The sequence below is a fragment of the Hyla sarda genome, chromosome 8 (genome assembly GCF_029499605.1).
Source record: "Hyla sarda isolate aHylSar1 chromosome 8, aHylSar1.hap1, whole genome shotgun sequence".
Taxonomy (NCBI): domain Eukaryota; kingdom Metazoa; phylum Chordata; class Amphibia; order Anura; family Hylidae; genus Hyla; species Hyla sarda.
Window position 1 is genome coordinate 178,839,057 of NC_079196.1, and position 23,777 is coordinate 178,862,833.

Genomic DNA, 23,777 nt, shown 5'->3' on the forward strand with positions numbered 1-23,777 from the left:
TCCACCACAGATTAGCATGTAAAACACTGGTCTTTAGTATATTCGCCCCATTGTCTTTCACTCCCTTATTTTCCATATACACATTTATACATTACCTGTAAAGATGAGGCTACACACAGGCTTTGTCGCACAATAGCTCGAAAATGTACCTGCCACTTGACAAAACTTTTGAGGTGTCCCAGAGACATGTCAAAGGTTTTGATCGGTCTGGGTCTGAGTGTTCAGAACCCTACTAATTATTAGAAAGAACAGTGGGGGCGGGGGAGCATTGCTGACTGAGACAATCACGTGACCAGTGTTTCTCAACCAGAGTGTCTCCAGCTGTTGTGAATCTACAATTCCCAGCATGCTGGGAGTTGTAGATTAGAAACAGCTGAAGACACCCTGTTTGGGAAACACTGCCATAAATTTACATTGTACATTTGTCTCACTTAGTACGCTCTTCTTAGTAAGGCTATGTTCACCCCTGAGAATGTCAGCACGGAAAATCTCTGTACGGACATTGAATACAATAGGACTCTGCTGCTGCGGAATCTCTGTGCAGAATTCCAATGTGGATTGCGCACAGAAATTCTGACATGTGAACATAGCCCAAGATCTGGGCTGGTTCAAACATATAACACATCCCTACAACATATCATTAGGTTTTTTTTTAAGTGACGGTGGCCATTACACACCAGATATTGCAGGTGAGTAGCAGTCATATGACAACATAAGACTTTTCATTACATTTTTTTCATCTGACACCTTTTTTCTTGATATCTTGTCGAGTAAAAGTCGCATTTCATGAGTCTCCTACATTCATGTGACTCTTGCACCGCCCTATGTACTGTTACCATAGTGGTATCTCTTCAAAAGGGCTGTTCCCCCTACAAGTATGCCAGAGGAGTCTCCTTATTTATCTGCCCACCCTGCTGTCTCTGGACTCTTTAGATATGGACTTTTCTGGTAAATTTGGTGACAGAAGCAAATGCTGCAATGTCGGAATTACTATCAGATACTGGATACTAATTATTTACTATAGATTGTTAGCTCACGTGGGAAGGGTCCTCTCTTGCTCTGTAGCAGCCGGTCATTTACTTTGTTCTTGTCTATTGTACTTAATTGTATGTTATGCTATGTATGTTAACTCCTTACTATACACAGCGCCTCTGGATTTAAAGGGGTACTCCCGTGGAAAACGTTTTTTGTTTTTTGTTTTCAATCAACTGGCGCCAGAAAGTTAAACAGATTTGTATATTACTTCTATTAAAAAATCTTAATCCTTCCAGTACTTTTTAGGGGCTGTATACTAAAGAGAAATCCAAAAATGAAATGCATTTCCTCATGATGCCATGACCTCAGTGCTCTCTGCTGACCTCTGCTGTCCATTTTAGAAACTGTCCAGAGCAGCATATGTTTGACATGGGGATTTTCTCCCACTCTGGACAGTTCCTAAAATGGACAGCAGAGGTCAGCAGAGAGCACTGTGGTCATGACATCAGAGGAAATGCATTTCTTTTTTGGATTTCTCTTTAGTATACAGCCCCTAAAAAGTACTGGAAGGATGAAGATTTTTTAATAGAAGTAATTTACAAATCTGTTTAACTTTCTGGCACCAGTTGATTAAAAAAAAAAAAAAACGTTTTCCACGGGAGTACCCCTTTAAGGGCACTCTATGCATAAATAAATAATAGTAGTACTACAGTACAAAACATAAACATTACATTATATGTATATAATTGATATCTGCTGTAATGTTTATGCTGATAAACTGTGTACTATATATAGATAAAATGTAAATATGTACACTTGCTTTATACATTATATCTAGACTGTGTTTGTTTAGTACAGTGGTCTCAAGCTGTGGCCCTCCAGATGTTGCAAAACTTCAACTCCCAGCATGCCCGGACAGCCGTTGGCTGTCCGGGCATGCTGGGAGTTGAAGTTTTGCAACATCTGGAGGGTCACAGCTTGAGACCACTGGTTTAGTACAATATATACACGTACATACTACATTGCAAGGGTATAATGAACATAGTACCTTACGTATATACAGTGCATATGTATAGTAAATGTTACAGAACAATATCTATTATAAATATTGCACAGTACATATAGTGCTCATACAGCATATATATAAATCGGATAACCCATACAAACCTTATATCGTATACAATGCATACATTACACATGCTCTACACACACAGGTATGTACGTACATACAGTAGCCAGGTATTCTGGATTACACCTGTGATACGTGACATTACCTTTAGTGACAGTCTGGGCTCCTTTTCCTCCAAGGTTCCCGCAGCTCTGTTTCCAGGAACTCATCAACACCAACACTTATAGCCCAATTCCCTATGGTGAAGGAGAAGGTGTGAGATGACACAAGGTGCACACAGCACAGCAGATCTGCGCTCCCTCCTGTCCTCTGCTGCAGACAGCCTGCTACTCCCGGAAATCTGCCTTGGATGCCGTGTCCTGGGAGACAGTCAGCAGCTCCCAGCCTCCCATAGAGGAATGTCCTGGATGGTCACAATGCTCACCTCCCAGAAATAACACCCAATAAACCGCTCAGTGCAACAAGCTCAATAGAAACGTACTAATACAATAAACAAACAGGAAATTCTACAACGAAAAAAATTACCTGAGCTGCCTTCAATTACAGCCCCCTCTCATTTCTGGAGCAATTCCCTACGGCTAGGTGCACGCTATGGAATTTACGCCTGCAATTCCGCTTTGAAATTGCAGAAATTCTGCTTACTTAGGCTGCATGCACACCACGTTTTTGCTATACAGTTCCCGTATACGGTTTCAAGTTAAAAACCGTATGGAACTGTATAGAAAACCGACTTAACATTGTAAACCGTATCTCAAACGCCTCATCCGGTTTAATCCGTTTTGCGTTTTATACGTTTTTTTGTCCGTTGTTTTTATCCGTACCCAAAACTGTAGTCTACCACGTTTTTGGTCCGGGTGAAAAACTGCATTAAACCGTATGTTTTTTTTTTTTAACATGGGAGTCAATGTGAACCGTACAGAACTGTATGTGCTTACAGTTCCATCTGGTTTTCACCATATGGTTTTTGACTTTGCACAGTTTTTTTTTCTTGGAATTGTAATCAAACAAATGAAACTTTATTCAAAATGGAGTGAAAAGTTAAAAACGTATATGTTTTTTTTTTTAAACGGATACAACCGGACATCATTTTTCAAACCGAATCCGGGTTAAAATTTGTACACACGTTTTGATAAAGTTTAGTCTGGGTTTGAGGAATCCGTTTTTCATCAAAAACCTGATACGGGAATTGTATTGCAAAAATGTGGTGTGCATGCACCCTTAGGGTACGTTCACAATAGCGGATCCCCAGCACGTATTACGTTGGGGATCCACCACTGAAGGACCACTATATGCTGCCTTTACAGGTGTCTGCTCGGAGCGGCAATACGCCGCTACGAGCAGACACACTTCAATGTGCGATATACTAGCTCATAGAGCAGGGGGAGCGGCCGCGATGTGTGCGAGTACACCGCGAGCGCAGCGACTCGCACATCAATTCAGTGTGTCTGCACATAGCGGCATCTTGCCGCTCCGAGCAGGCACCTGTGAAGGCAGCATACAGCGGTCCTTCATCGGTGGATCCGCAGCATAATACACGCTGGGGATCCGCTTGTGTGACTACCCTAAGGCTACTTTCACACTGCCATTTGTCATTTTTGTCTTTAATTTGAGGTGGAATTCCACTAGCGGAAATTCTGCCGTGTAATAGACCCTTAGGCTACGTTCACACTGCGGAATCTCCGGGCAGAAAATTTCCGCCCAGAGATTCCGAGTGCGGCCAGCGCCAACTGAATCTGTCGGCGCTAGGACCGCACGGACACTGCAGTTTCCAATAGACTGCAATGTGTTTCGCGAGTATTTCAGGCATTCTTCAGGCAGAAATTTTGAAGCAGATTTTCCGTTCACAAATTCCAAAGTGTGGATTTGTGAACGGAAACCCATTTACTGCACTATACATTTTAGTAAGTGGGATTTCTGCCTGCAATTTCAAAGCAGAATTGCAGGCGGAAATTCCATAGTGTGAACCTAGCCTTATAGACACATAGTAAAACACTGCTGATTCCTGTGGCTGGATCTGTCTGTATAGGTGAATGGTGAGAGAAAAAGTAGTGACTAGGGTCTGAATTTACATGTTTTTATTATTTAGGTTAGGTTCACACTGCATTAGGGCATCCATCAGATGTATCCGTCAGCCTTCCACAGAAAAAAGGATGCCAACGTATGCCGTAATAGAGTGCAGCGGATGCCATTTATTTCAATGGCCACACTTTAGGGTCAGCTGGAAAAAAAAAAAAAAAAACGCATACATCCCAAACAATGGGGGGCATTTACAGAGTGGTATGAATTCTTAACTATTTTAGAGCACAAAAGTTGCTGTAATAGTTGCGGACGTGTGCCAAAATTATCAAACGGCGCACAGAATTTGATAAATTTCACTGAGATTTTGTGGGGACATGTGACTTTTGTGTGAAAAATCGCATACACCCTCGCACAAAAAAAATTTAGGGAAGGGCTGAATTGACCTGAGAAATAGTCTATTTCTGGGATCTATTATCTGACAATTTTTCGACATTTGCACTTAGTAAATCAGTGACCACTGCACAAAGTGCTCTAAATGGGTAAAAATAATGGAAATGTTTCTAAAGCCATTGTGGCACAAAAAGTGGCACAGACCCATTGGGTGAGATTTATCAAAACCTGTGCAAAGGAAAAGTTGCCCAGTTGCCCATAGCAACCAATCAGATCGCTTCTTTTATTTTGCAGAAGCCTTGTTAAAAATGAAAGAAGCGGTCTGATTGGTTGCTATGGGCAACTAGATAGGTTTTCATAAATCTCCCCCATTGTGTGATATTTTGTGCGACAAACATAGAGAAAAAAAGACATTTAAAAAGCTTTCTAAATGTCTTGATAAATCCCACCAAATAAGTCAGCTTAACCATTGAAATTAAAGCCACCAGCTTCTAACCCCACAATCTATTAGTGACAAATTTCACATAACAAGAGAGTCCCTGTCTCACTTCCACACCATTCAGGAACATTTAGGGATTCACCCATCCCATCCCCCCTTCACACCTCCAACACCCTTTAAATCTATTTGTAAACGAGACACTTCAACTAGAGGCTTGATCTCAAGAATTTAGGATATCCTAATATCTCCAGAGGACACGTCCCAACTACGACACCCATATATGACCAAGTAGGAATCTTATTTAGGGAAATCCCTCACCTTTGCACAATGGCAGGTCATATGGTCACGGGCAGCTAAGTCCTCGACTTGTATCACACACAAAGAGAACCAGTACAAAATCTTACTACATTGGTATCACACGCCGGAGCTGCTGCACCGCCTCTTCCCGCAGCTTTCACCCTCTTGTTGGAGTATAATAGAGATATTGGTTCTATACCACACATATTTTGGGACTGCCCACTTCTAAGATACTTTTGGCTGGAGGTGCAGTCACTAGTTAGGAGGGTTATAGGGTCCCACATCCCACTGTCAGCGGAGACATATCTTCTGAACATCCCCCCCAGCGGAATCGCTACCATTCAGTCTAAACTCTTCATATATATACTCACTGCGGCCAAGTGTCTTGTGGCTCAGTGGTGGAGGAAAACTGATAGCCCCCCATTCCAGATGCTACTAGATACAATCGCAGATATACGGAGAATGGAAATTATGTCCGCCATGGTGGAAAACAGACTGGATGCTTTTGATACTTTGTGGCGCCGGTGGGGTGAATATGTGGAGTCCCTGAGAGTGGTCTGAGACAGTGGATGGACCCTGAGGAGATGGATCCGAGCGGATACTTCTCTATTCTCTTTATCTTCCCTACTTATCCGTCCCTTTATATTTATCTTCCATACTTACCTGTCTTTTTCTCTATTAACTTTCTACCACTTACAAACTTTTTACCTCCTGTTTTTTATTTTACATCTTCTTCATTGCATATTGCCTGGATTATTGACCATAAGCTGAGGTGTAATGGATCTGGAGTCACGAGATATTATTAGTATCCTCTAATAGCACTTCATATTATCCTCGCTTCATTCTTTATTATCTGTTAGATAACGACTTTTATCTAAGCTTCATGTCTCTGATGTGGGGTCTTCCCCGGATAATCACAGAGTCGACGTGAAATAATCTGGACTTTACAACATCTTTACAGCCGGATCTATGTTATCATATTGTAACCTGGTCTTTTTAATATGTAATGACTCTGTTTATTATTGTATGTACTTTTATTTTCTTATTCTCAAATATCTGTTTTAAAGAAAAATTCTTTAATAAAAAAACAGTTATATAAAAAAAGAAATTAAAGCCACCTGCTGTCCTCCGTTACTGTATTTGTGGGCATCCTGTTTTCGGCGGGTGGAAGCCCTATGCAGCCCTACCGCCTCATGCTAGGTTCCACCACCTGCATCCATTACAATCCGCTCTATGGCAGTGTTTCCTAACCAGGGTACCTCCAGCTGTTACAGAACTACAGCTTCCAGCATGCCCAGACAGCCAATGGCTGCTCAGGCATGCTGGGAGTTGTAGTTTTGTAACAGCTGACTGGTCCCTGGTTGGGAAACATATAGGTTAAACGGAGACAAAAAACGTGGCGTTTTTTTCACAAATTGTTTTGCAAAACTTATTCACATTGTGAAAACCCCTTGTACACTCTTTCCCTAGGGAGGAAAGAATTAGCAAAATGCAACAGATTGGGCAGTTTACGCAATAGTAATGTGGCGGTAGGATGTGAAATGGAAGTTTAGTGGACATAGTGTATTCTGGGTAAAAAAAATAAAGGTTTTAACTTTTTTTTCACGGGCATTACTACACTGCACGAAAAAAGTATTTTAATCACATATGTTGTAAATGGATTCACTAGGTGACTTTGTTTGGGCCACTTAAATGATTGCCATCTGTTACCATATAAGTTGGTCTCCTCGATTTTGGTAGGATGCTGACAGATACGTCTGGCGGAGGCCCTAATGCAGTGTGAACTAATTTCAGCATTTGCAGCAAGTATTGATTGTTATTAAAAGAGATGTTCACTTTGCACAAACCATATTTTGTAAGATGTGTCCCCTGAAAAGAAGCTGCTCACAGGGTGTCATGCTGCAGGGACCCCCGAGCAATCTGAAATCTGAAACTTGACAGCAATGTTGGCAGCACCACAAAAGCATTATACAGTTCCCAGAAATCATTGGCTGTCTATGTAAGGCTACGTTCCCAGTTTTTTCAGACCTTTTTTGCACAGTTTTTTTGAGCTGCAAAACAGGCATTTTATGGCTCAAAATACTTGTTGTACTTTAAGGCTATGTTCCCCAGATGCCGGTATGTATTTAGTACATTTACTTGTATTACCTGTCTGGGGTATATCCTACCCCTTTTTGTATTTTCAGGCCCCCAGAGGTTTTGCATTCCTCTGCACTATGGATTACTGTCCCTTTCCTGGGGTCCTATGCGCCTCCAGACAACAACTGATCACAGGGAGCTTGGTTGCTTCTCTTCCCTGACAAGCTAGCCCCTGATGCTGTGTGCGGTTCACCTGCATGTCCCGACCTGCCTGCCCGCTATCTTCAGAATGTCCTGAGATCACGTGACAGCGGGGGGGCACATTCAACGCTGGCACGGTGGGCCGTAGAGATGGGCCTCCAGAGGGCTGGTTTTCGTACAGCTAAGTCATGCCAAATTGATGTACATTTGCTTAGGCTCCTTTCACACTATAGTTCATTCATCCATTATTAAACATCCGTTTTATGTATTGTAAAATCAAAAAACGGACGTATAATAATGGATGAATTAACAAGTGAATAAGGATTCAAAGTCTCGTTATTGAAACGGGTAAATGTTTAATCGGTTATTATCCGGTTACATCCATTTCCTACCTGTCACACCTTGCAACACTTGAAGCTCCACCTCCTACTCCAAGGGAAGGGTATGAGAGGGTGCTACAATGATCTGGCAGCAGTCTGAATTTCAGCGTTGAGAGGGAGAGTACTGTTGCTTGGATTGCTTGCTGTTAGACTTTACCATTGCGAATTTTACTATGTTTCCCATCCAGCTTTCCTACAGTTTCAATGTGCTGCTGTGGTGTGCCCAACAAAGAAGGAGAAGATCTGAAGATGAAGAGAGACGTCGCCACCTCCGAAGATCTATCCCATCACTGCAGCACGGATCACCCATGGGGTGCACAGTACTTTGTACGTGAAACTGTGCCAGCACCCCGAGAGGTTCACAAGCTACCTACGGATGACTGTAGAAACGTTTGATGACGTTCTCCAACACATCAGTGAAAGGATCTGTCACCAAGACACCCACCTCAGAAGGAGCATATCGCCAGAGAAACGCCTCATCGTAACCCTCAGGTATGTAGTCAAAATCCTTTTTTTTTTTTCTTTAAAATCCTTTTTTTTTTTCTTTTTTTGCAGCGTTCATCCAATGTGTTTTGCAAAATACTAAAACCCTTTTTTCGTCGCTCCACTTCCAGTTTCGCCTGGGAATTTCCACCATCTCTAATATTGTCGGGACCACCTGCAAGGCCATGTAGGATTGCCTTCTAGCAGACTTTCTTCCACAACCTTCAGCAGAACATTGGCTTGGCATTGCAGAGAAGTTCCAGGAAGTCACACAGTTTCAAAACTGTGTTGGAGCAATCGACAGGAAGTACATCAGGATCCAGAAGCCGGCACACACGGGGTCAGAGTATTTTAACTACAAATAGTTGTGTTTAAGAACTCTGCCATGGGGGAGGATCTACTCTGGTGAGATGGGACTTCCTGAAGCAAAGGCCTTTCCTAGGACTGATGGACCTCCAATGCCCTTTGTTTTTGTTGGGGACAAGGCCTTCCAGATGTGTGCCAACTTGCTGAAGCCTTACTCCAGCCAGCCAGTGGATCTTCAATTACAGACTGTCACGTGCAAGATGCTATGTGGAGTGGGCCTTTGGAATTTTTGTGGGCAAATGGCGGATCTTCACATGGCCAATCCAACTGCACCCGGACGTGGTTGATCAGGTTGTTAACCCCTTAAGGACAGAGCATTTTTTCATTTTTGCACGTTCGTTTTTTCTTCCTTCCCTTTTTAAAATCATATCCCTTTCAATTTTGCACCTAAAAATCCATATGGATTATTTTTTGCACCACCAATTCTACTTTGTAATGACGTCAGTCATTTACCCAAAAATCTATGGCAAAACGGAAAAAAAATGAGTAGTCAATTAACATAGCAGAAGGATCAGAAAACAGGGACAAGGCAACAGAACAATAGAAATGCTTAATCTCAGGCTAAGGGTGCACTGAGGATCCGTCAGGAAGGAAGAGGTGGAGCTGCCTTAAATAACCTGGCAGAAGGACCAGGCACCAATGAATGGTGCATTTTCCATTTAAATTTCAAGAACCCGGGAACCAGAGAACAGAGCAGAGGCAGGTGAGAAGAGGGTCGCGACTAACATGCGGCCGGGAGAGCGGGGAGGTGAGCGCTCACGGTCAGAGTGCCGGACCCTGGAGCGCTCACCGTAACAGTACCCCCCCCCTTTTAGGTCTCCCCCTCTTTTTGGAGGACAAGAATTTCCGAATGAGGTCACGGTCCAGGATGTTGTCCTGCGGCTCCCAGGACCTCTCCTCTGGCCCGAATGCTTCCCAATCCACAAGGAAAAAAGTTTTCCACTGATAAACATGGAGTACCTGAGATGGGAGTAGGTGAGATGTCTTTTTTTAGAAAAGCGGTTGTGGATGATAAGAGGGAAACATGGAAGGAATTCGGGATCCGGAGAGAGGACGGCAGATGGAGAGAATAGGCCATGGGGTTTAGACGTTTCAGATAGATAGCGAGGGCCCAGTTTATAACTGGGTAACTTAAAGCAGATATACTTGGATGACAACCAGACCCTGTCACCAGGAGAGAACTCGGGAGAATGCCTTTTCTTGTCCGCTTGAGACTTCATACAAGATGTTGCATATAATAAAGATTGACGAGTCTTCTGCCAGATGGTGGAGAAATTCTGCACTTGCTCATCAACCACAGGAACTCCGGAGGAAGAGGACAAGGAAAGAGGACGACGGGGATGAAGTCCATAAACCACAAAGAAAGGTGAAGTCCCAAAGGATTCAGAGTCCTTATGATTGTATGAGAATTCTGCCCAAGGAAGTAAATCAACCCAGTCATCTTGACGAGCAGAAATTAAATGACGGAGATAATCTCCTAAAACCTGATTCACCCTCTCGACATGTTCAGTCAATTAAGGGTGGTATGCTGAGGAAAAATCCAGCTTAATTTGTAGAAGTGAGCAGAGGGCCCGCCAGAATTTAGAGACAAACTGGACTCCACGGTCGGATACAATATGAAAAGGCTTAAGTGGCAAAGGAAAAGTTTAGCAAGCTGCGGGGCAGATGGAAGTCTGGGCAGAGGCACAAAATGAGCCATTTTAGAAAAAAGCAGTCCACTACCACCCAGATGACCGTATTGCTGAAGGTCAGTTATGAAGTCCATAGCAATATCGGTCCAGGGGAGCTCTGGGACTGGCAAGGAGTGTAGGAGACCCGCAGGTTTAGAACGAGGAGTCTTTTCTCGGGCACAGACCTAACAAGAACGGACAAAATCAACAACATCCCATTTTAAACTAGGCCACCAATACTGTCTGGAGATGAGCTGCAAGGACTTGCAGACTCCGGAATGACCAGCCAGGAGAGAAGAATGACCCAATTTCAAGACTCTCAATCTTAAACGGGGGGATACGAAAACCTTTCCAGGGGGTAGGTGCTGTAGACTTGCTGGCGCTGCAGAGATGAGATGCTCAGGAGGAATAATATGCTGAGGAGAAGATTCTAGGTCAAGAACATCAGAAGACCTGGAAAGAGCGTCTGCTCGTAACTTCTTCTCTGCTGGATGGAAGTGAATGTAAAAATCAAATCTGGAGAAGAACAGTGACCAGCAGGCCTGCCAAGGATTGAGTCGATGGCCAATCTGGAGATAGAGCAAATTCTTGTGGTCAGAATATATAGTAACCGGATGTACAGAGCCATCCAAGAGATGACGCCATTCTTCCAAAGCCAGCTTTATTGCAAGAAGTTCGCGGACTCCTATAGTATAGTTTTTCTCTACAGGAGAGAAAGTCTTAGAGAAAGAGCCGCAGGTTACGATTCTTCTTAAGCTGGATGGTTGTGGCCAATCCAGTACAGCAGACAATTTTTTAGCATGCATTTGAAGAGCTTGACTAGTAATGATATAACCCAGAAAAGGAAGACTGTTTTTTTTTCGAAAAAACACTTCTCCAGTTTAGCATAGAGATGATTGTCTCAGAGACGTTGTAAGACCTGGCAGATGTGTGAACGATGAGTCTGAACATTGGACGAGTAGATGTGAATGTCGTCCAAATAGACTACGACACAGAAGTATAGGAAGACTGCAGGAAGACTGCAGGAGCGTTACAGAGTCCGAATGGCATCACAAGGTACTCAAAATGTCCATCACAAGTATTAAACATCTTCCATTCGTCACCTTCTCATATGCGTATCAAGTTATAGGCTCCACGAAGGTCAAGTTTTGAGAAGATCCTCGCTCCACACAGACGATCAAATAATTCCGAGATCAATGGAAGGGGATAGCAGTTCTTGAGAGTAATTTTATTCAGGCCACAGTAATCAATGCAAGGTCACAAAGAACCATTTTTTTTTCCACAAAGAAGAATCTGGCTCCGGCAGGGGAAGATTTCCTCATAGAGCCTTTTTGAAGGTTTTCTTAAATGTATTTTGACATGGCCTGAGTTTCAGGAATAGACAAGGGGTAAATTCTACCCTGAGGTGGTGTGGTCCCGGGCAATAAGTCTATAAGACAATCGTAGGGACGATAAGGTGGTAAAACTTCAGCGTGCTCACTGAAGACGTCAGCAAAGTCCAGAAGAGACAAAGGCAAACTAGACAGAGGAGTAGGAGACTCCAACTTAGACGGAAGAGTGTGAAAACAGTTCTTCTTGCAGTAAGGTCCCCAATGGAGTACTTGTCCGGTTTTCCAATCCAGCTGCAGGGCATGGAGTTGCAACCAAGGTAGGCCAAGCAGAAGAGCGGAGGTGCAATGAGGAAGTACATAGAAGGACAAGTTCTCTTTATGCAAGACTCTGACCTGCACAGATAAGGGTTCAGCACGGAATAAGACAGTACAGTCCAGTTTTTCTCCATTGACTGAAGAGATGTACAAAGGCTTCAAAAGGCGGGACACCGGCAGACGGTCCCTAAGGAGGCATCAATAAAATTTCCCGTGGAACCAGAGTCCAGGAAGGCAAGCACGGAAATAGTCTCTTTGGAGGGTAGAGAAAGCAGGACCATCAAATTCAAGCGTAGAGAGGAAGTATTCACACCTAGGGAGGCCTCTCAGACAAACCTTAGGTGCGAGCGTTTCCCTGTGACCGTGGGGGAAAATTTCAGAGGAAATGATCTGCACTGGCGCAAAAGAGGCAAAGATTCTCAGCTCTACGGCGAGTTCATTTCTGCAAAGCCAGGCGAGACTGAACCACCTGCATAGCCTCCAAAGTTGGTTGCAGTGGTTGCGGTGGTTGCTGGAAGACTGGTGCCAGGCGAGGAAAGCGCTGAGGTCTTGCAGAGTCCCTTTCCTGAGGTTGTTCCTCACGTCGTTCAGAGAAACGGATATCAATCCGAGAGGCTAAGTGTATGAGATCATTAAGTGTAGAAGGCAATTCCTGGGCAGCAAGGGCATTTTTAATGTGGCTAGAAATACCTCTTTTGAAAGTGGCGCAAAGAGCTTCATTATTCCAAGATAGTTTTGATGCCAGGGTACAGAAACGGATGGCATACTCACCTACAGAGGGGTTGCCCTGCGAAAGACTCAGCAAAGCCATGTCGGCGGAAGAAGCTCGTGCAGGTTCTACAAATACAGCTCGGAATTCTGTCAAAAAAGGCCTGAAGACTAGCTGTGAGTGGATCACTGCGATCCCATAACGGGGATTTCCAGGACAGGGCCCTTCCAGTTAAGAGACTGACAATAAAGGCCACCTTGGCTCGTTCCATTGGGAACTGTTCCGCCATTAGTTCAATGTGCATGGAGCACTGTGTCACAAATCCAAGACAAGACTTGGGATCCCCTTCATACTTCTTAGGAAGAGACAGACAGAGCTTGGGTCCCGAGGCGACTGCAGGATTGAGAGTCAACACAGGAGCAGGAGGAGGCTGTGGCTGCTGCTGGGCAGAAAGCAACTACTGCTGCATCATGGCGGACAACTGATTTAACTGTTGTGCCTGCTGGGCCAACTGCTGCGACTGGAGAGCCACGATAGAGGTGAGATCCAGGTTATCGGGCAAAGGTACCCCAGCGGGATCCATGGCCGGATCTTGCTATCACAATGCTGGATGTGGATCCACTGACCTGTGTGACAGATGACACGGGCTGTATCAGGGAGCGGAGTCTAAGGTGCCGCTGGTCTTCCCCAGAGCCCACCACAAGGCAGGATCGGCTTGCTGTGGCAGGTGACACGCAGGTCGCTACCCCCGATACGACTTGACCAAACAGGTAGCTGGGCGAGGCAAGGTACAGAAGGATGAGCAACACAAAAAGAGAAACACAAACGCACATCTACCATTTGTAATTTGATCTAATTGCTTCTCAGCATAATTTCAAAAACTAACAGGTTGTTAGTATACATTTTGATCAAAAAGTACAAGCCCACTCGCCAATTCAAGGCCACCTCGTTAGAGTGGGTCCCTAACCTGACACTGGCATAGCGTCCGGCGGCGACCACTGCCTCCGAGACCCCATGCCCGCCGACCCAGTGGCCAGGCAGCCCCAGTACTGCCCGACCAAGCCCCTGGCTATGGGCCACTCCACCCCAAAGACAAAGCATCACAGAAACAATGGCCGCCATAGAGAACCACACCAGTATGAAACCTACCAGAGGGCTGGGAGAATGGTAGGAGGAAACCCTTATGAAGTCCTGCTAATTAAAAGCGCCTGGGCCAAATGGGTGGAGCGGAGTCCTGGCCATGGAAGAAGGGACCGTTACACCCAGGAAGACTGTCAGCTTTCTCCCCCCCCCCCCCCGCACTAACCAGCGGTACTGGCTGGTAGTGCAGGGGACGCTGATCAGTTTGATGCATACCGTGCCTGGATCAGCCGTGCCGTTCGGCTGTAATCTTCTATTTTCGGTGTATTCTAATGAGGTGCTAACTGGCACCGGCTGGGCCAGCTGGCACTCTGACGTCAGTGCCGCCTGCCGCAGCGACGCCCAGCTCATCAATATTCCTCCCTTCCCTCCGCCTCTTCTCCCCACTCTGTAATGAAGAGAGAGGGGAGGAATATTAATGACCTGGGCGGCGCTGTGGCAGGCGGCACTGATGTCAGAGTGCCAGTTAGCAACTCATTAGCATATACCGAAAATAGAAGATTACAGCCGTACAGCGCGGCTGATCCGGGCACGGCAAGCCTCAAACTGATCAACGTCCCTCGCACTACCAGCCAGTACAGCTGGTTAGTGCGGGGGGGGGGGGGGGGGGGGGGCAAGCTGACAGTTTTCCTTTAATTACCCCACAAAAGTATACCAGCCCAGACTTGACATACAAAACTGGCTACAGACAGCATTTTGAAAAAGTCCCACACAAGTCGCCATATAAAGTGTTCTGAAGTTAAATTTCACAAAAAATCTGTACAAAAATATTTATCACAGGCCCTGCACCATTAAAAAATTAAATAAAATGGTGCATGTACAGTCAAACTACACCCTCCACCAGTGGTCTTCAACCTGCGGGGCGTGCTGGGAGTTGTAGTTTTGCAACATCTGGAGGTCCGCAGGTTGGAGACCACTGCCCCTACACCATAAAACCTATCTACAACATCAGTGCACCTAACTTGACTTTGATAAATGCCCCCATTGTACTTTGGTGGTGCTCTAAGGCTGAGTTCACATCACGATTTCTCCATTCGACTTGAGTACACGATTTTCTAACTTAAAATCTTATGAAATCATATATAAAGTTGGATCCATTGACCTCCATTAAAAAAATCGGATTCATTACACACATCCGATTTGATCCGCATCCGATTTCACACGATTTTTGTTCGGGTCTGAAATCGGGTTTGACCACGATTTCAGACCTGAAAAAAATCGTGTGAAATCAGATGCAGATCAAATTGGATGTGTGTGATGAATCCGATTTTTTAATGGAGGTCAATGGATCCAACTTTAGATATGATTTCATATGATTTTAACCTCTTAAGGACGCAGGGCGTACCTGTACGCCCTGTGTTTAAAACGGGGTCACGCCATGACCCCGCATCACACTGGGTCGGTCCCGGCTGCTATTCAAAGCCGGGACCCTGGGCTAATAACCCTTCAGACGCGGCGATCAAAGTTGATCGCCGCGCTGAAAATGATAGTAAGCGCTTCCCGGCAGCTCTGTCTGATCGGGACTATCGCGATAAAATCGCGATGTCCCGATCAGCTAGGACGCGAGCTGAGGTCCCCTTACCTTGCTCCATCGCGTCCGATCTGGTGTTGATTGCTCCAAGCCTGAGCTACAGGCTTGAGCAATCGAGCCCCTATCTCGCTGATCCATGCAAAGCTATGGCTTTGCAGGGATCAGCATAAGATCAGTGTGTGCAGTGTTATAGCCCCCTATGGGAGCTATAACACTGCAAAAAAAAAGTGAAAAAAAAAGTTAACAAAAGGTCAATTAACCCCTTCCCTAATAAAAGTTTGAATCACCCCCTTTTCCCATATAAAAAAAAAAACTGTACATAAAAATATGTGGTAATGCCGCATGCGTAAATGTCCGAACTATAAAAATATACCATTAATTAAACCGCACGGTCAATGGCGTACGCGCCAAAAAAATTCCTAAGTCCAAAATAGCGTATTTTGGTCACTTTTTATATCATAAAAAAAAGGAATAAAAAGCGATCAAAAAGTCCGATCAATGCAAAAATGGTACAGATAAAAACTTCAAAAAATTTGCCCTCATACCGGCCCGTACGCGGAAAAATAAAAAAGTTATAGAGGTCAGAAGATGACAATTTTAAACGTATAAATTTTCCTGCATGTAGTTATGATTTTTTTCCAAAGTACGACAAAATCAAACCTATATAAGTAGGGTATCATTTTAATCGAATGGACCTACACAGGGGCGTACCTAGAGCATTTGGCACCAGGGACAGACCCTTTGTTTGGAACCCCACCCGCACCCCCTCCCTTAATTACACCCACCTCCCTCCCCCCGCTTAATTACACCCCCTCCCAGGAGCGGCCTGACAACATTCAGGGCCCACGGACCGAAAAAAAGCAAGGGCCCCTACTAGGCTCTGCAGCTCGTCAATCTTCTGCCTCGCCCCTATTCCACCTAAATCAACACACAATAAACTAAAATTTATATATACAGTGGTCCCTCAACATACGATGGTAATTCGTTCCAAACGAGCCATTCGTGCAATGTAAAGTATAGGAAGCTGTACTCACCTGTCCCCGCCGCTCGAGATGGTGTCCCCACCGCTCCCGATGGTGACCCCGCCTCCGCTGGGCTCTCCGCTGTCTTCTCCGGTCCTCTGCTGTCTTCACCGGTCCTCTTCTGTCTTCCGCAAGGCCTTACTGGGTGTTAGGATTCGGCTGGCTGGATGTGGATCCTCTGTGTCAGCGAGGGATTGGCGTGAACCGTGTCGGTGGACCGGTTCTAGGGTTGCTACTGGTTTTCACCAGAGCCCGCCGCAAAGCGGGATGGTCTTGCAGCGGCGGTAGCAACCAGGTCGTATCCACCGGCAACGGCTCAACCTCGCTGACTGCTGAGAAGGCGTGGGACAGAAGGACTAGGCAGAGGCAAGGTCAGACGTAGCAGAAGGTCGGGGCAGGCGGCAAGGTTCGTAGTCAATGAGGATAGCAGAAGATCTGGAACACAGGCTTTGGACAACACTAACGCTTTCTCTGGCACAAGGCAACAAGATCTGGCAAGGAAGGAAAGGGGAAGTGAGGTTATATGGACAGGGAGCAGGTGGAAGCCAATTAGACTGATTGGGCCAGGCACCAATCACTGGTGCACTGGCCCTTTAAATCTTAGAGAGCTGGCGCGCGCGCGCGCCCTAGGGAGTGGAGCCGCGCGCACCAGAACATGACAGCCGGGGACGGGTAAGTGACTTGGGATGCGATTCGCGAGCGGGCGCGTCCCGCTATGCGAATCGCATCCCCGCCGGCAGTGTCAGTGCAGCGCTCCCGGTCAGCGGGTCTGACCGGGGCGCTGCAGAGAGAGGAACGCCGCGAGCGCTCCGGGGAGGAGCAGGGACCCAGAGCGCTCGGCGTAACAGTACCCCCCCCCTTAGGTCTCCCCCTCTTTTTGTCTCCTTGTCCCTTCAAATGAAAAGAGAACATAGGGGGCGCCTCTTGAGTTTCCTTCCGGAACAAAAAGTCCTGGGTAGCTACATCAGCGGCCGGTAATCCAGAAGAAGTGGAAATGGAGAGGGGGGGCAGAGGGTGAAGCATGTCACAGGGCAGAGTGTCACCAGGACGGGGGCTATGAGGAGGCACGGCACAGTCCTGATAGGCCTTGGGGAGACCAGGCACAGGAGGAGACACTGAGGCCCGACAGACGGGACTGGGAGCAGACGTGAGGCATTTCTTGCGGCAAGCAGGACCCCAATTCTTGATCTCCCCGGTGGTCCAGTCAAGGGTGGGAGAATGATGCTGGAGCCATGGCAGACTGAGGAGGACTTCAGAGGTGCAGTTGGGCAGGACGAAAAATTCAATTTTCTCGTGATGCAGTCCAATGCTCATAAGCAAGGGCTCTGTGCGGTAACGCACAGTGCAGTCCAACTTCACTCCGTTGACCGAAGAAATGTAGAGCGGCTTGACGAGACGGGTCACCGGGATGCAGAACCTATTCACCAAAGAGGCCAGAATAAAATTTCCAGAAGAACCAGAGTCCAAGAAGGCCACGGCTGAGAAGGAGGAGTTGGCAGAAGGAGAAATCCGCACGGGCACAGTGAGACGTGGAGAAGCAGACTTCGTACCAAGAGACGACACACCCACGTGAGCTGGGTGCGTGCATGCGTTTCCTAGACGTGGAGGACGAATAGGGCAATCCACCAAGAAATGTTCGGTACTAGCGCAGTACAGACATAGATTTTTATCCCTACGGCGAGTCCTCTCTTCATGGGTCAGGCGAGACCGATCCACTTGCATAGCCTCCTCGGCGGGAGGCACAGGGGTAGATTGCAAAGAATACTGTGGGAGAGGTGCCCAGAGATCAAGGTCTTTTTCCTGACGGAGCTCCTGGTGTCTTTCAGAAAAACGCATGTCAATGCGGGTGGCCAAATGGATAAGTTCTTGCAGGTTGGCAGGAATCTCTCGTGCGGCCAGCACATCCTTGATGTTACTGGATAGGCCTTTTTTAAAGGTCGCGCAGAGGGCCTCGTTATTCCAAGATAATTCGGAGGCGAGAGTACGAAATTGGATGGCGTACTCGCCTACTGAAGAATTACCCTGGACCAGGTTCAGCAGGGCAGTCTCGGCAGAAGAAGCTCGTGCTGGTTCCTCGAAGACACTACAGACTTCAGTGAAGAAGGACTGGACTGTAGCTGTGGCAGGATCATTGCGGTCCCAGAGCGGTGTGGCCCAAGACAAGGCCTTTCCAGACAGAAGACTCACTATGAACACCACCTTAGACCGTTCTGTAGGAAATTGGTCCGACAACATCTCCATATGTAGGAGGGAACATTGAGACAGGAAGCCACGGCAGAGTCTAGAGTTCCCATCAAATTTGTCCGGCAGGGACAAGCGGAGGCTAGAAGCGGCCACTCGCTGCGGAGGAGGTGCAGGAGCTGGCGGAGGAGATGGTTGCTGCTGTAGCAGTGGCAGAAGTTGCTGTAACATGGCGGTCAACTGCGACAGCTGCTGTCCATGTTGGGCAATTTGCTGCGATTGCTGGGCGACCACCGTGGGTAGGTCAGCGAGACTTGGCAGCGGCACCTCAGCGGGATCCATGGCCGGATCTGCTGGTAGGATTCGGCTAGCTGGATGTGGATCCTCTGTGTCAGCGAGGGATTGGCGTGGACCGTGTCGGTGGACCAGTTCTAGGGTTGCTACTGGTTTTCACCAGAGCCCACCGCAAAGCGGGATGGTCTTGCAGCGGCGGTAGCAACCAGGTCGTATCCACCGGCAACGGCTCAACCTCGCTGACTGCTGAGGAGGCGTGGGACAGAAGGACTAGGCAGAGGCAAGGTCAGACGTAGCAGAAGGTCGGGGCAGGCGGCAAGGTTCGTAGTCAATGAGGATAGGAGAAGATCTGGAACACAGGCTTTGGACAACACTAACGCTTTCTCTGGCACAAGGCAACAAGATCCGGCAAGGAAGGAAAGGGGAAGTGAGGTTATATGGACAGGGAGCAGGTGGAAGCTAATTAGACTGATTGGGCCAGGCACCAATCACTGGTGCACTGGCCCTTTAAATCTTAGAGAGCTGGCGCACGCACGCCCTAGAGAGCTGAGCCGCGCGCGCCAGAAAATGACAGCCGGGGACCGGGACGGGTAAGTGACTTGGGATGCGATTCGCGAGCGGGTGCGTCCCGCTATGCGAATCGCATCCCCGCCGGCAGTGTCAGTGCAGCGCTCCCGGTCAGCGGGTCTGACCGGGGCGCTGCAGAGAGAGGAACGCCGCGAGCGCTCCGGAGCGCTCGACGTAACACTGGGCTTGCGTAGCGACGTCATTACGCCGCTGCGTACGCCATTCCTATTGGATGACGTGCGCAGCAGCGTATTGACGTCATCGGAGAGGGCCGAGAAGACACCGGAAGACCAGCGCTCGACTCGGGGCACCCCGGAGCATCGTGGAGGGGTAAGTAATCGTGGAGGGGTAAGTAATACTTACCGCACCACACGGGGAACATTAAGCTGCTATCCGGCAGCAGCTTAAGCATTTGGCACTGCCGGATAGCACTTAATGCGATGGCCCCGAAATAAAAAAGCATAGTATGTCGATGCTGACATCGACATGCGATGGCCTCTGAGAGGCAATCGTATGTCGATTTCATCATATGTCGGGGCCATCGTAGGTTGGGGGGTCACTGTATAAGAAACACTTTAACATAGGTAAATTTCCATGACCAATAATACTGGTATACATGGAGTAAATATATACCACCACACAATAACTGGATAATACCACCATACTGTACTGAATAAAACCCCTATACACAGACCAGTATACTATAAAGGATCTGTATAAGTGATTATATACAGGACCATATGGCGGTAGATATCAGCTGTACACAGGATCTATATACCATATAAGGGATTGCAGTTACATTTTGGGACTCACAATTACGCATTTTCTGATCAGCGGCGTCCTCTTTCCTTTTCTTCTCCGTCCGGATAAGACCGCCATGTGGATCTCTTAATATCTGCAGGAAAAACATTTCAGACTCAGCATTTTTCCAGTGCCCTCCCCTCCTCTACAATCTTTCTATCTATAGGCCCACAAACTGTAATAATGCCCTCCTTGGTGTCCTGCACAGTAAAAGGGCAGGTAGGGAGGTAGCCAGATAAATAGGTAGGTAGATCAGGAAGCCAGATATGTAGGTAGGTGACAAATTAGGTAGGTAGGGGGCTAGCTAGATAGTTAGGCAGCCATGTATGAAGGCCAGGTATGTACATAGTTAGGTAGCTGGGTATGAAGGTAAGTAGTTAGGCATCCAGGTATAAAGTTAGGTAGCCCCCCTTCCCTGTAGGTATAGGCAGCAGAGTTAAACCCCCTTCCCAATAGGTATAGGAACAGAGTTAACCCCCCTTTCTCCTTAGGTATAGGCAGCAGCGTCCCCCCACCCCATTTCCCCGTAGGTATAGGCAGAGTTAAACCCCTTTTTTCCCCATAGGTATAGGCAGATCCCCCCCCCCCCTCTTCCCAATTGGTATAGGCAGAGTTACCCCCCTCTTCCCCATTGGTATAGGCAGAGTTACCCCCCTCTTCCCCATTGGTATAGGCAGTTACCCCCCCCCCCTTTCCTCCCCTTTCCCCATAGGTATAGGCAGAGTTACCTCCCCCCCCCCTCTTGCCCATAGGTATAAGCAGGTACACCCCCCTCTTTCCCATAGGTGTATGCAGTTACACCCCCCCTCTTTCGCATAGGTATATGCAGTTACACCCCCCCCCCTCATTCCCATAGGTATATGCAGTTACATCCCCCCTTTCCCATAGGTATATGCAGTTACACCCCCCCCCCCTTTCCCATAGGTATATGCAGTTACACCCCCCCCCCCTTCTCATAGTTATACGCAGTTACACCCCCCCTTTCCCATAGGTATATGTAGAGTAACCACCCCCTCCCCTTCCCCATAGGTATATGTAGAGTAACCCCCCCTCCCCTATAGGTATATGTAGAGTAACCCCCCCCCTCCCCTTCCCCATTGGTATATGTAGAGTAACCCCCCTCCCCTTAGGTATATGTAGAGTAACCCCCCCTCCCCTTCCCCATAGGTATATGTAGAGTAACCCCCCCTCCCCTTCCCCATAGGTATATGTAGAGTAACCCCCCCCCCCTCCCCTTCCCCATAGGTATATGTAGAGAGTAACCCCCCCTCCCCTATAGGTATATGTAGAGTAACCCCCTCCCCTTAGGTATATGTAGAGTAACCCCTCCTCCCCTATAGGTATATGTAGAGTAACCCCTCCTCCCCTATAGGTATATGTAGAGTAACCCCCCCCCCTTAGGTATATGTAGAGTAACCCTCCTCCCCTATAGGTATATGTAGAGAGTAACCCCCCCCTCCCCTATAGGTATATGTAGAGTAACCCCCTCCCCCCTCAGGTATATGTAGAGTAACCCCCCCCCCTCCCCATAGGTATATGTAGAGAGTAACCCCCCTCTCCCCTATAGGTATATGTAGAGTAACCCCCTCCCCCCTCAAGTATATGTAGAGTAACCCCCCCCCCCTCCCCATAGGTATATGTAGAGAGTAACCCCCCTCTCCCCTATAGGTATATGTAGAGTAACCCCCCTCCTCTTCCCCATAGGTATATGTAGAGTAACCCTTCCTCCTCTTAGGTATATGTAGAGTAACCCCCCCCCCCCCTCCCCTATAGGTATATGTAGAGTAACACCCTCCCTCCTCCCCATAGGTATATGTAGAGTAACCCCCCCCTCCCCTTAGGTATATGTAGAGTAACCCCCCCTCCCCTTCCCCATAGGTATATGTAGAGTACCCCCCTCCTCCCCCACAGGTATATGTAGAGCACCCCCTTCCTCCCCTATAAGTATATGTAGAGTAATCCCCCCCCCTCCCCCATAGGTATATGTAGAGTAACCCCCCCCCCCCCCCCCTTAGTACGCCTCTGGACCTATAGAATAAAGATAAGGTGTAATTTTTACCGAAAAATGCACTGTGTAGAAACGGAAGCCCCCAAAAGTTACAAAAAAGGACATTTTTTCTTCAATTTTGTTGCACAATGTTTTGTTTGCGCAAAAAATAAGCCATCATATGGAATTTTATGTGCAAAATTGAAAGCGTTATAATTTTAAGAAGGTGATGAGGAAAAATGAAAATGCAAAAAGGGAAAAACGCTGAGTCCTTAAAGGGTAGCTCCCACCATCCTATATATATATTTTTCTGTCCCTGCCTATTGCCAATCTATCCCTAACCCCCTCCCTGCTTTTAATTTTTATTTTTACTATATTAAAAATGCCTTTTGTCTGCCTGGCAGTGTGCTCACTACCAGGCAGACTTCCCCAGCAGGCACCACGTCACTGATGCCTAATGGGGGAGACTTACGCCCTTAGTTCATCTACACAGGGTGCCTCCAGCTGTTTCACCACTACAACTCCCAGCTTGCCCTGACATATATTGGCTGTCAGGGCATGCTGGGAGTTGTAGTATTGAAACAGCTGGAGGCACCCTGTGTAGATAAACTATTAGTTAGTTACATGCAGTGCTAACCTGTCCCCTCCGTCTCCCTCCCCCATTGCCATTCCCCGTTCCCTCCATCACAAACCCCCCCGCATACCCCGATCCCTCCATCACAAACCCCCCTCCCTCATTACACTTACTGCAGAGTCCGGCAGCGGGCGTGCAGGGACAGCAGCGGCGGCAATGTGCCGGAGGAGTGGCCGGCCAATGCGCTTGCTCCCTGCCTGTCTGATTGACAGGCAGGGAGCGAGCGCAGGCTGAACGAAAAAGGACCGATGCCCGGCTGCATCAGTCCTTTTCCAGGCGTGACGTCACGCCAGGCTGCAGCCGGCCACTAGGAGGGAGACCCCTAGTGGCCGGTTTTCAAATGTAAATTAAAATATTTTAATTAAAAAAATAATAATAAAAGTATATTAGAGATATGTTGTAGTACATAAGTACTTCAAGATATCAAAAAATAAAGTTGGTGACAGTGCCCATTTAAGGGGTTAAGTTATAAAATCGTGTACTCAAGTCGGATGGAGAAATCGTGATGTGATCGCAGCCTAAGCAGATAAAACACGTTCCCCTTCACCACCACCACCATGGGTCATCACCATCCAAAGTTCACTAGTGGCATCTCTAGGGACCTACGGTCTTCATACCCTAGTGATGCCACTAGTGAACTTTGGATGGTCATGACCATACATGATGGGAGTTGTAGCTGTGCGACAGCTGAGGGAACATGCTGTACAGTATAATGTCATATCCCAGCACTCTGATTGACCCCTGCAGTGCCAGGGCACAGGAGCCTTGTAAAGCTACGTAAAGGCTGGTAAATAAAATGCCAGTAAGGCACTGTGAGAGGAGATGAGGAGGTGCAGG

The 23,777-nt window shown here is 47.2% G+C and overlaps 1 protein-coding gene across 2 annotated transcripts in view; it reads right to left on the bottom strand.

Annotated features, from left to right (window-relative positions):
• The window catches only part of TMC5 (transmembrane channel like 5), a 134,769-nt gene extending 121,552 nt beyond the window's left edge, over positions 1-13,217 (bottom strand). The window contains exon 1 of one of the 2 annotated variants that reach the window (XM_056536130.1): positions 13,040-13,217. The gene's annotated coding sequence lies outside the window, so the exon portion shown is untranslated. Of the gene's footprint in view, positions 1-2,249; positions 2,451-13,039 lie in introns of those variants that run through there. The other variant, XM_056536129.1, reaches the window with a different exon arrangement.
• Between the last annotated feature and the right edge of the window lie 10,560 nt (positions 13,218-23,777).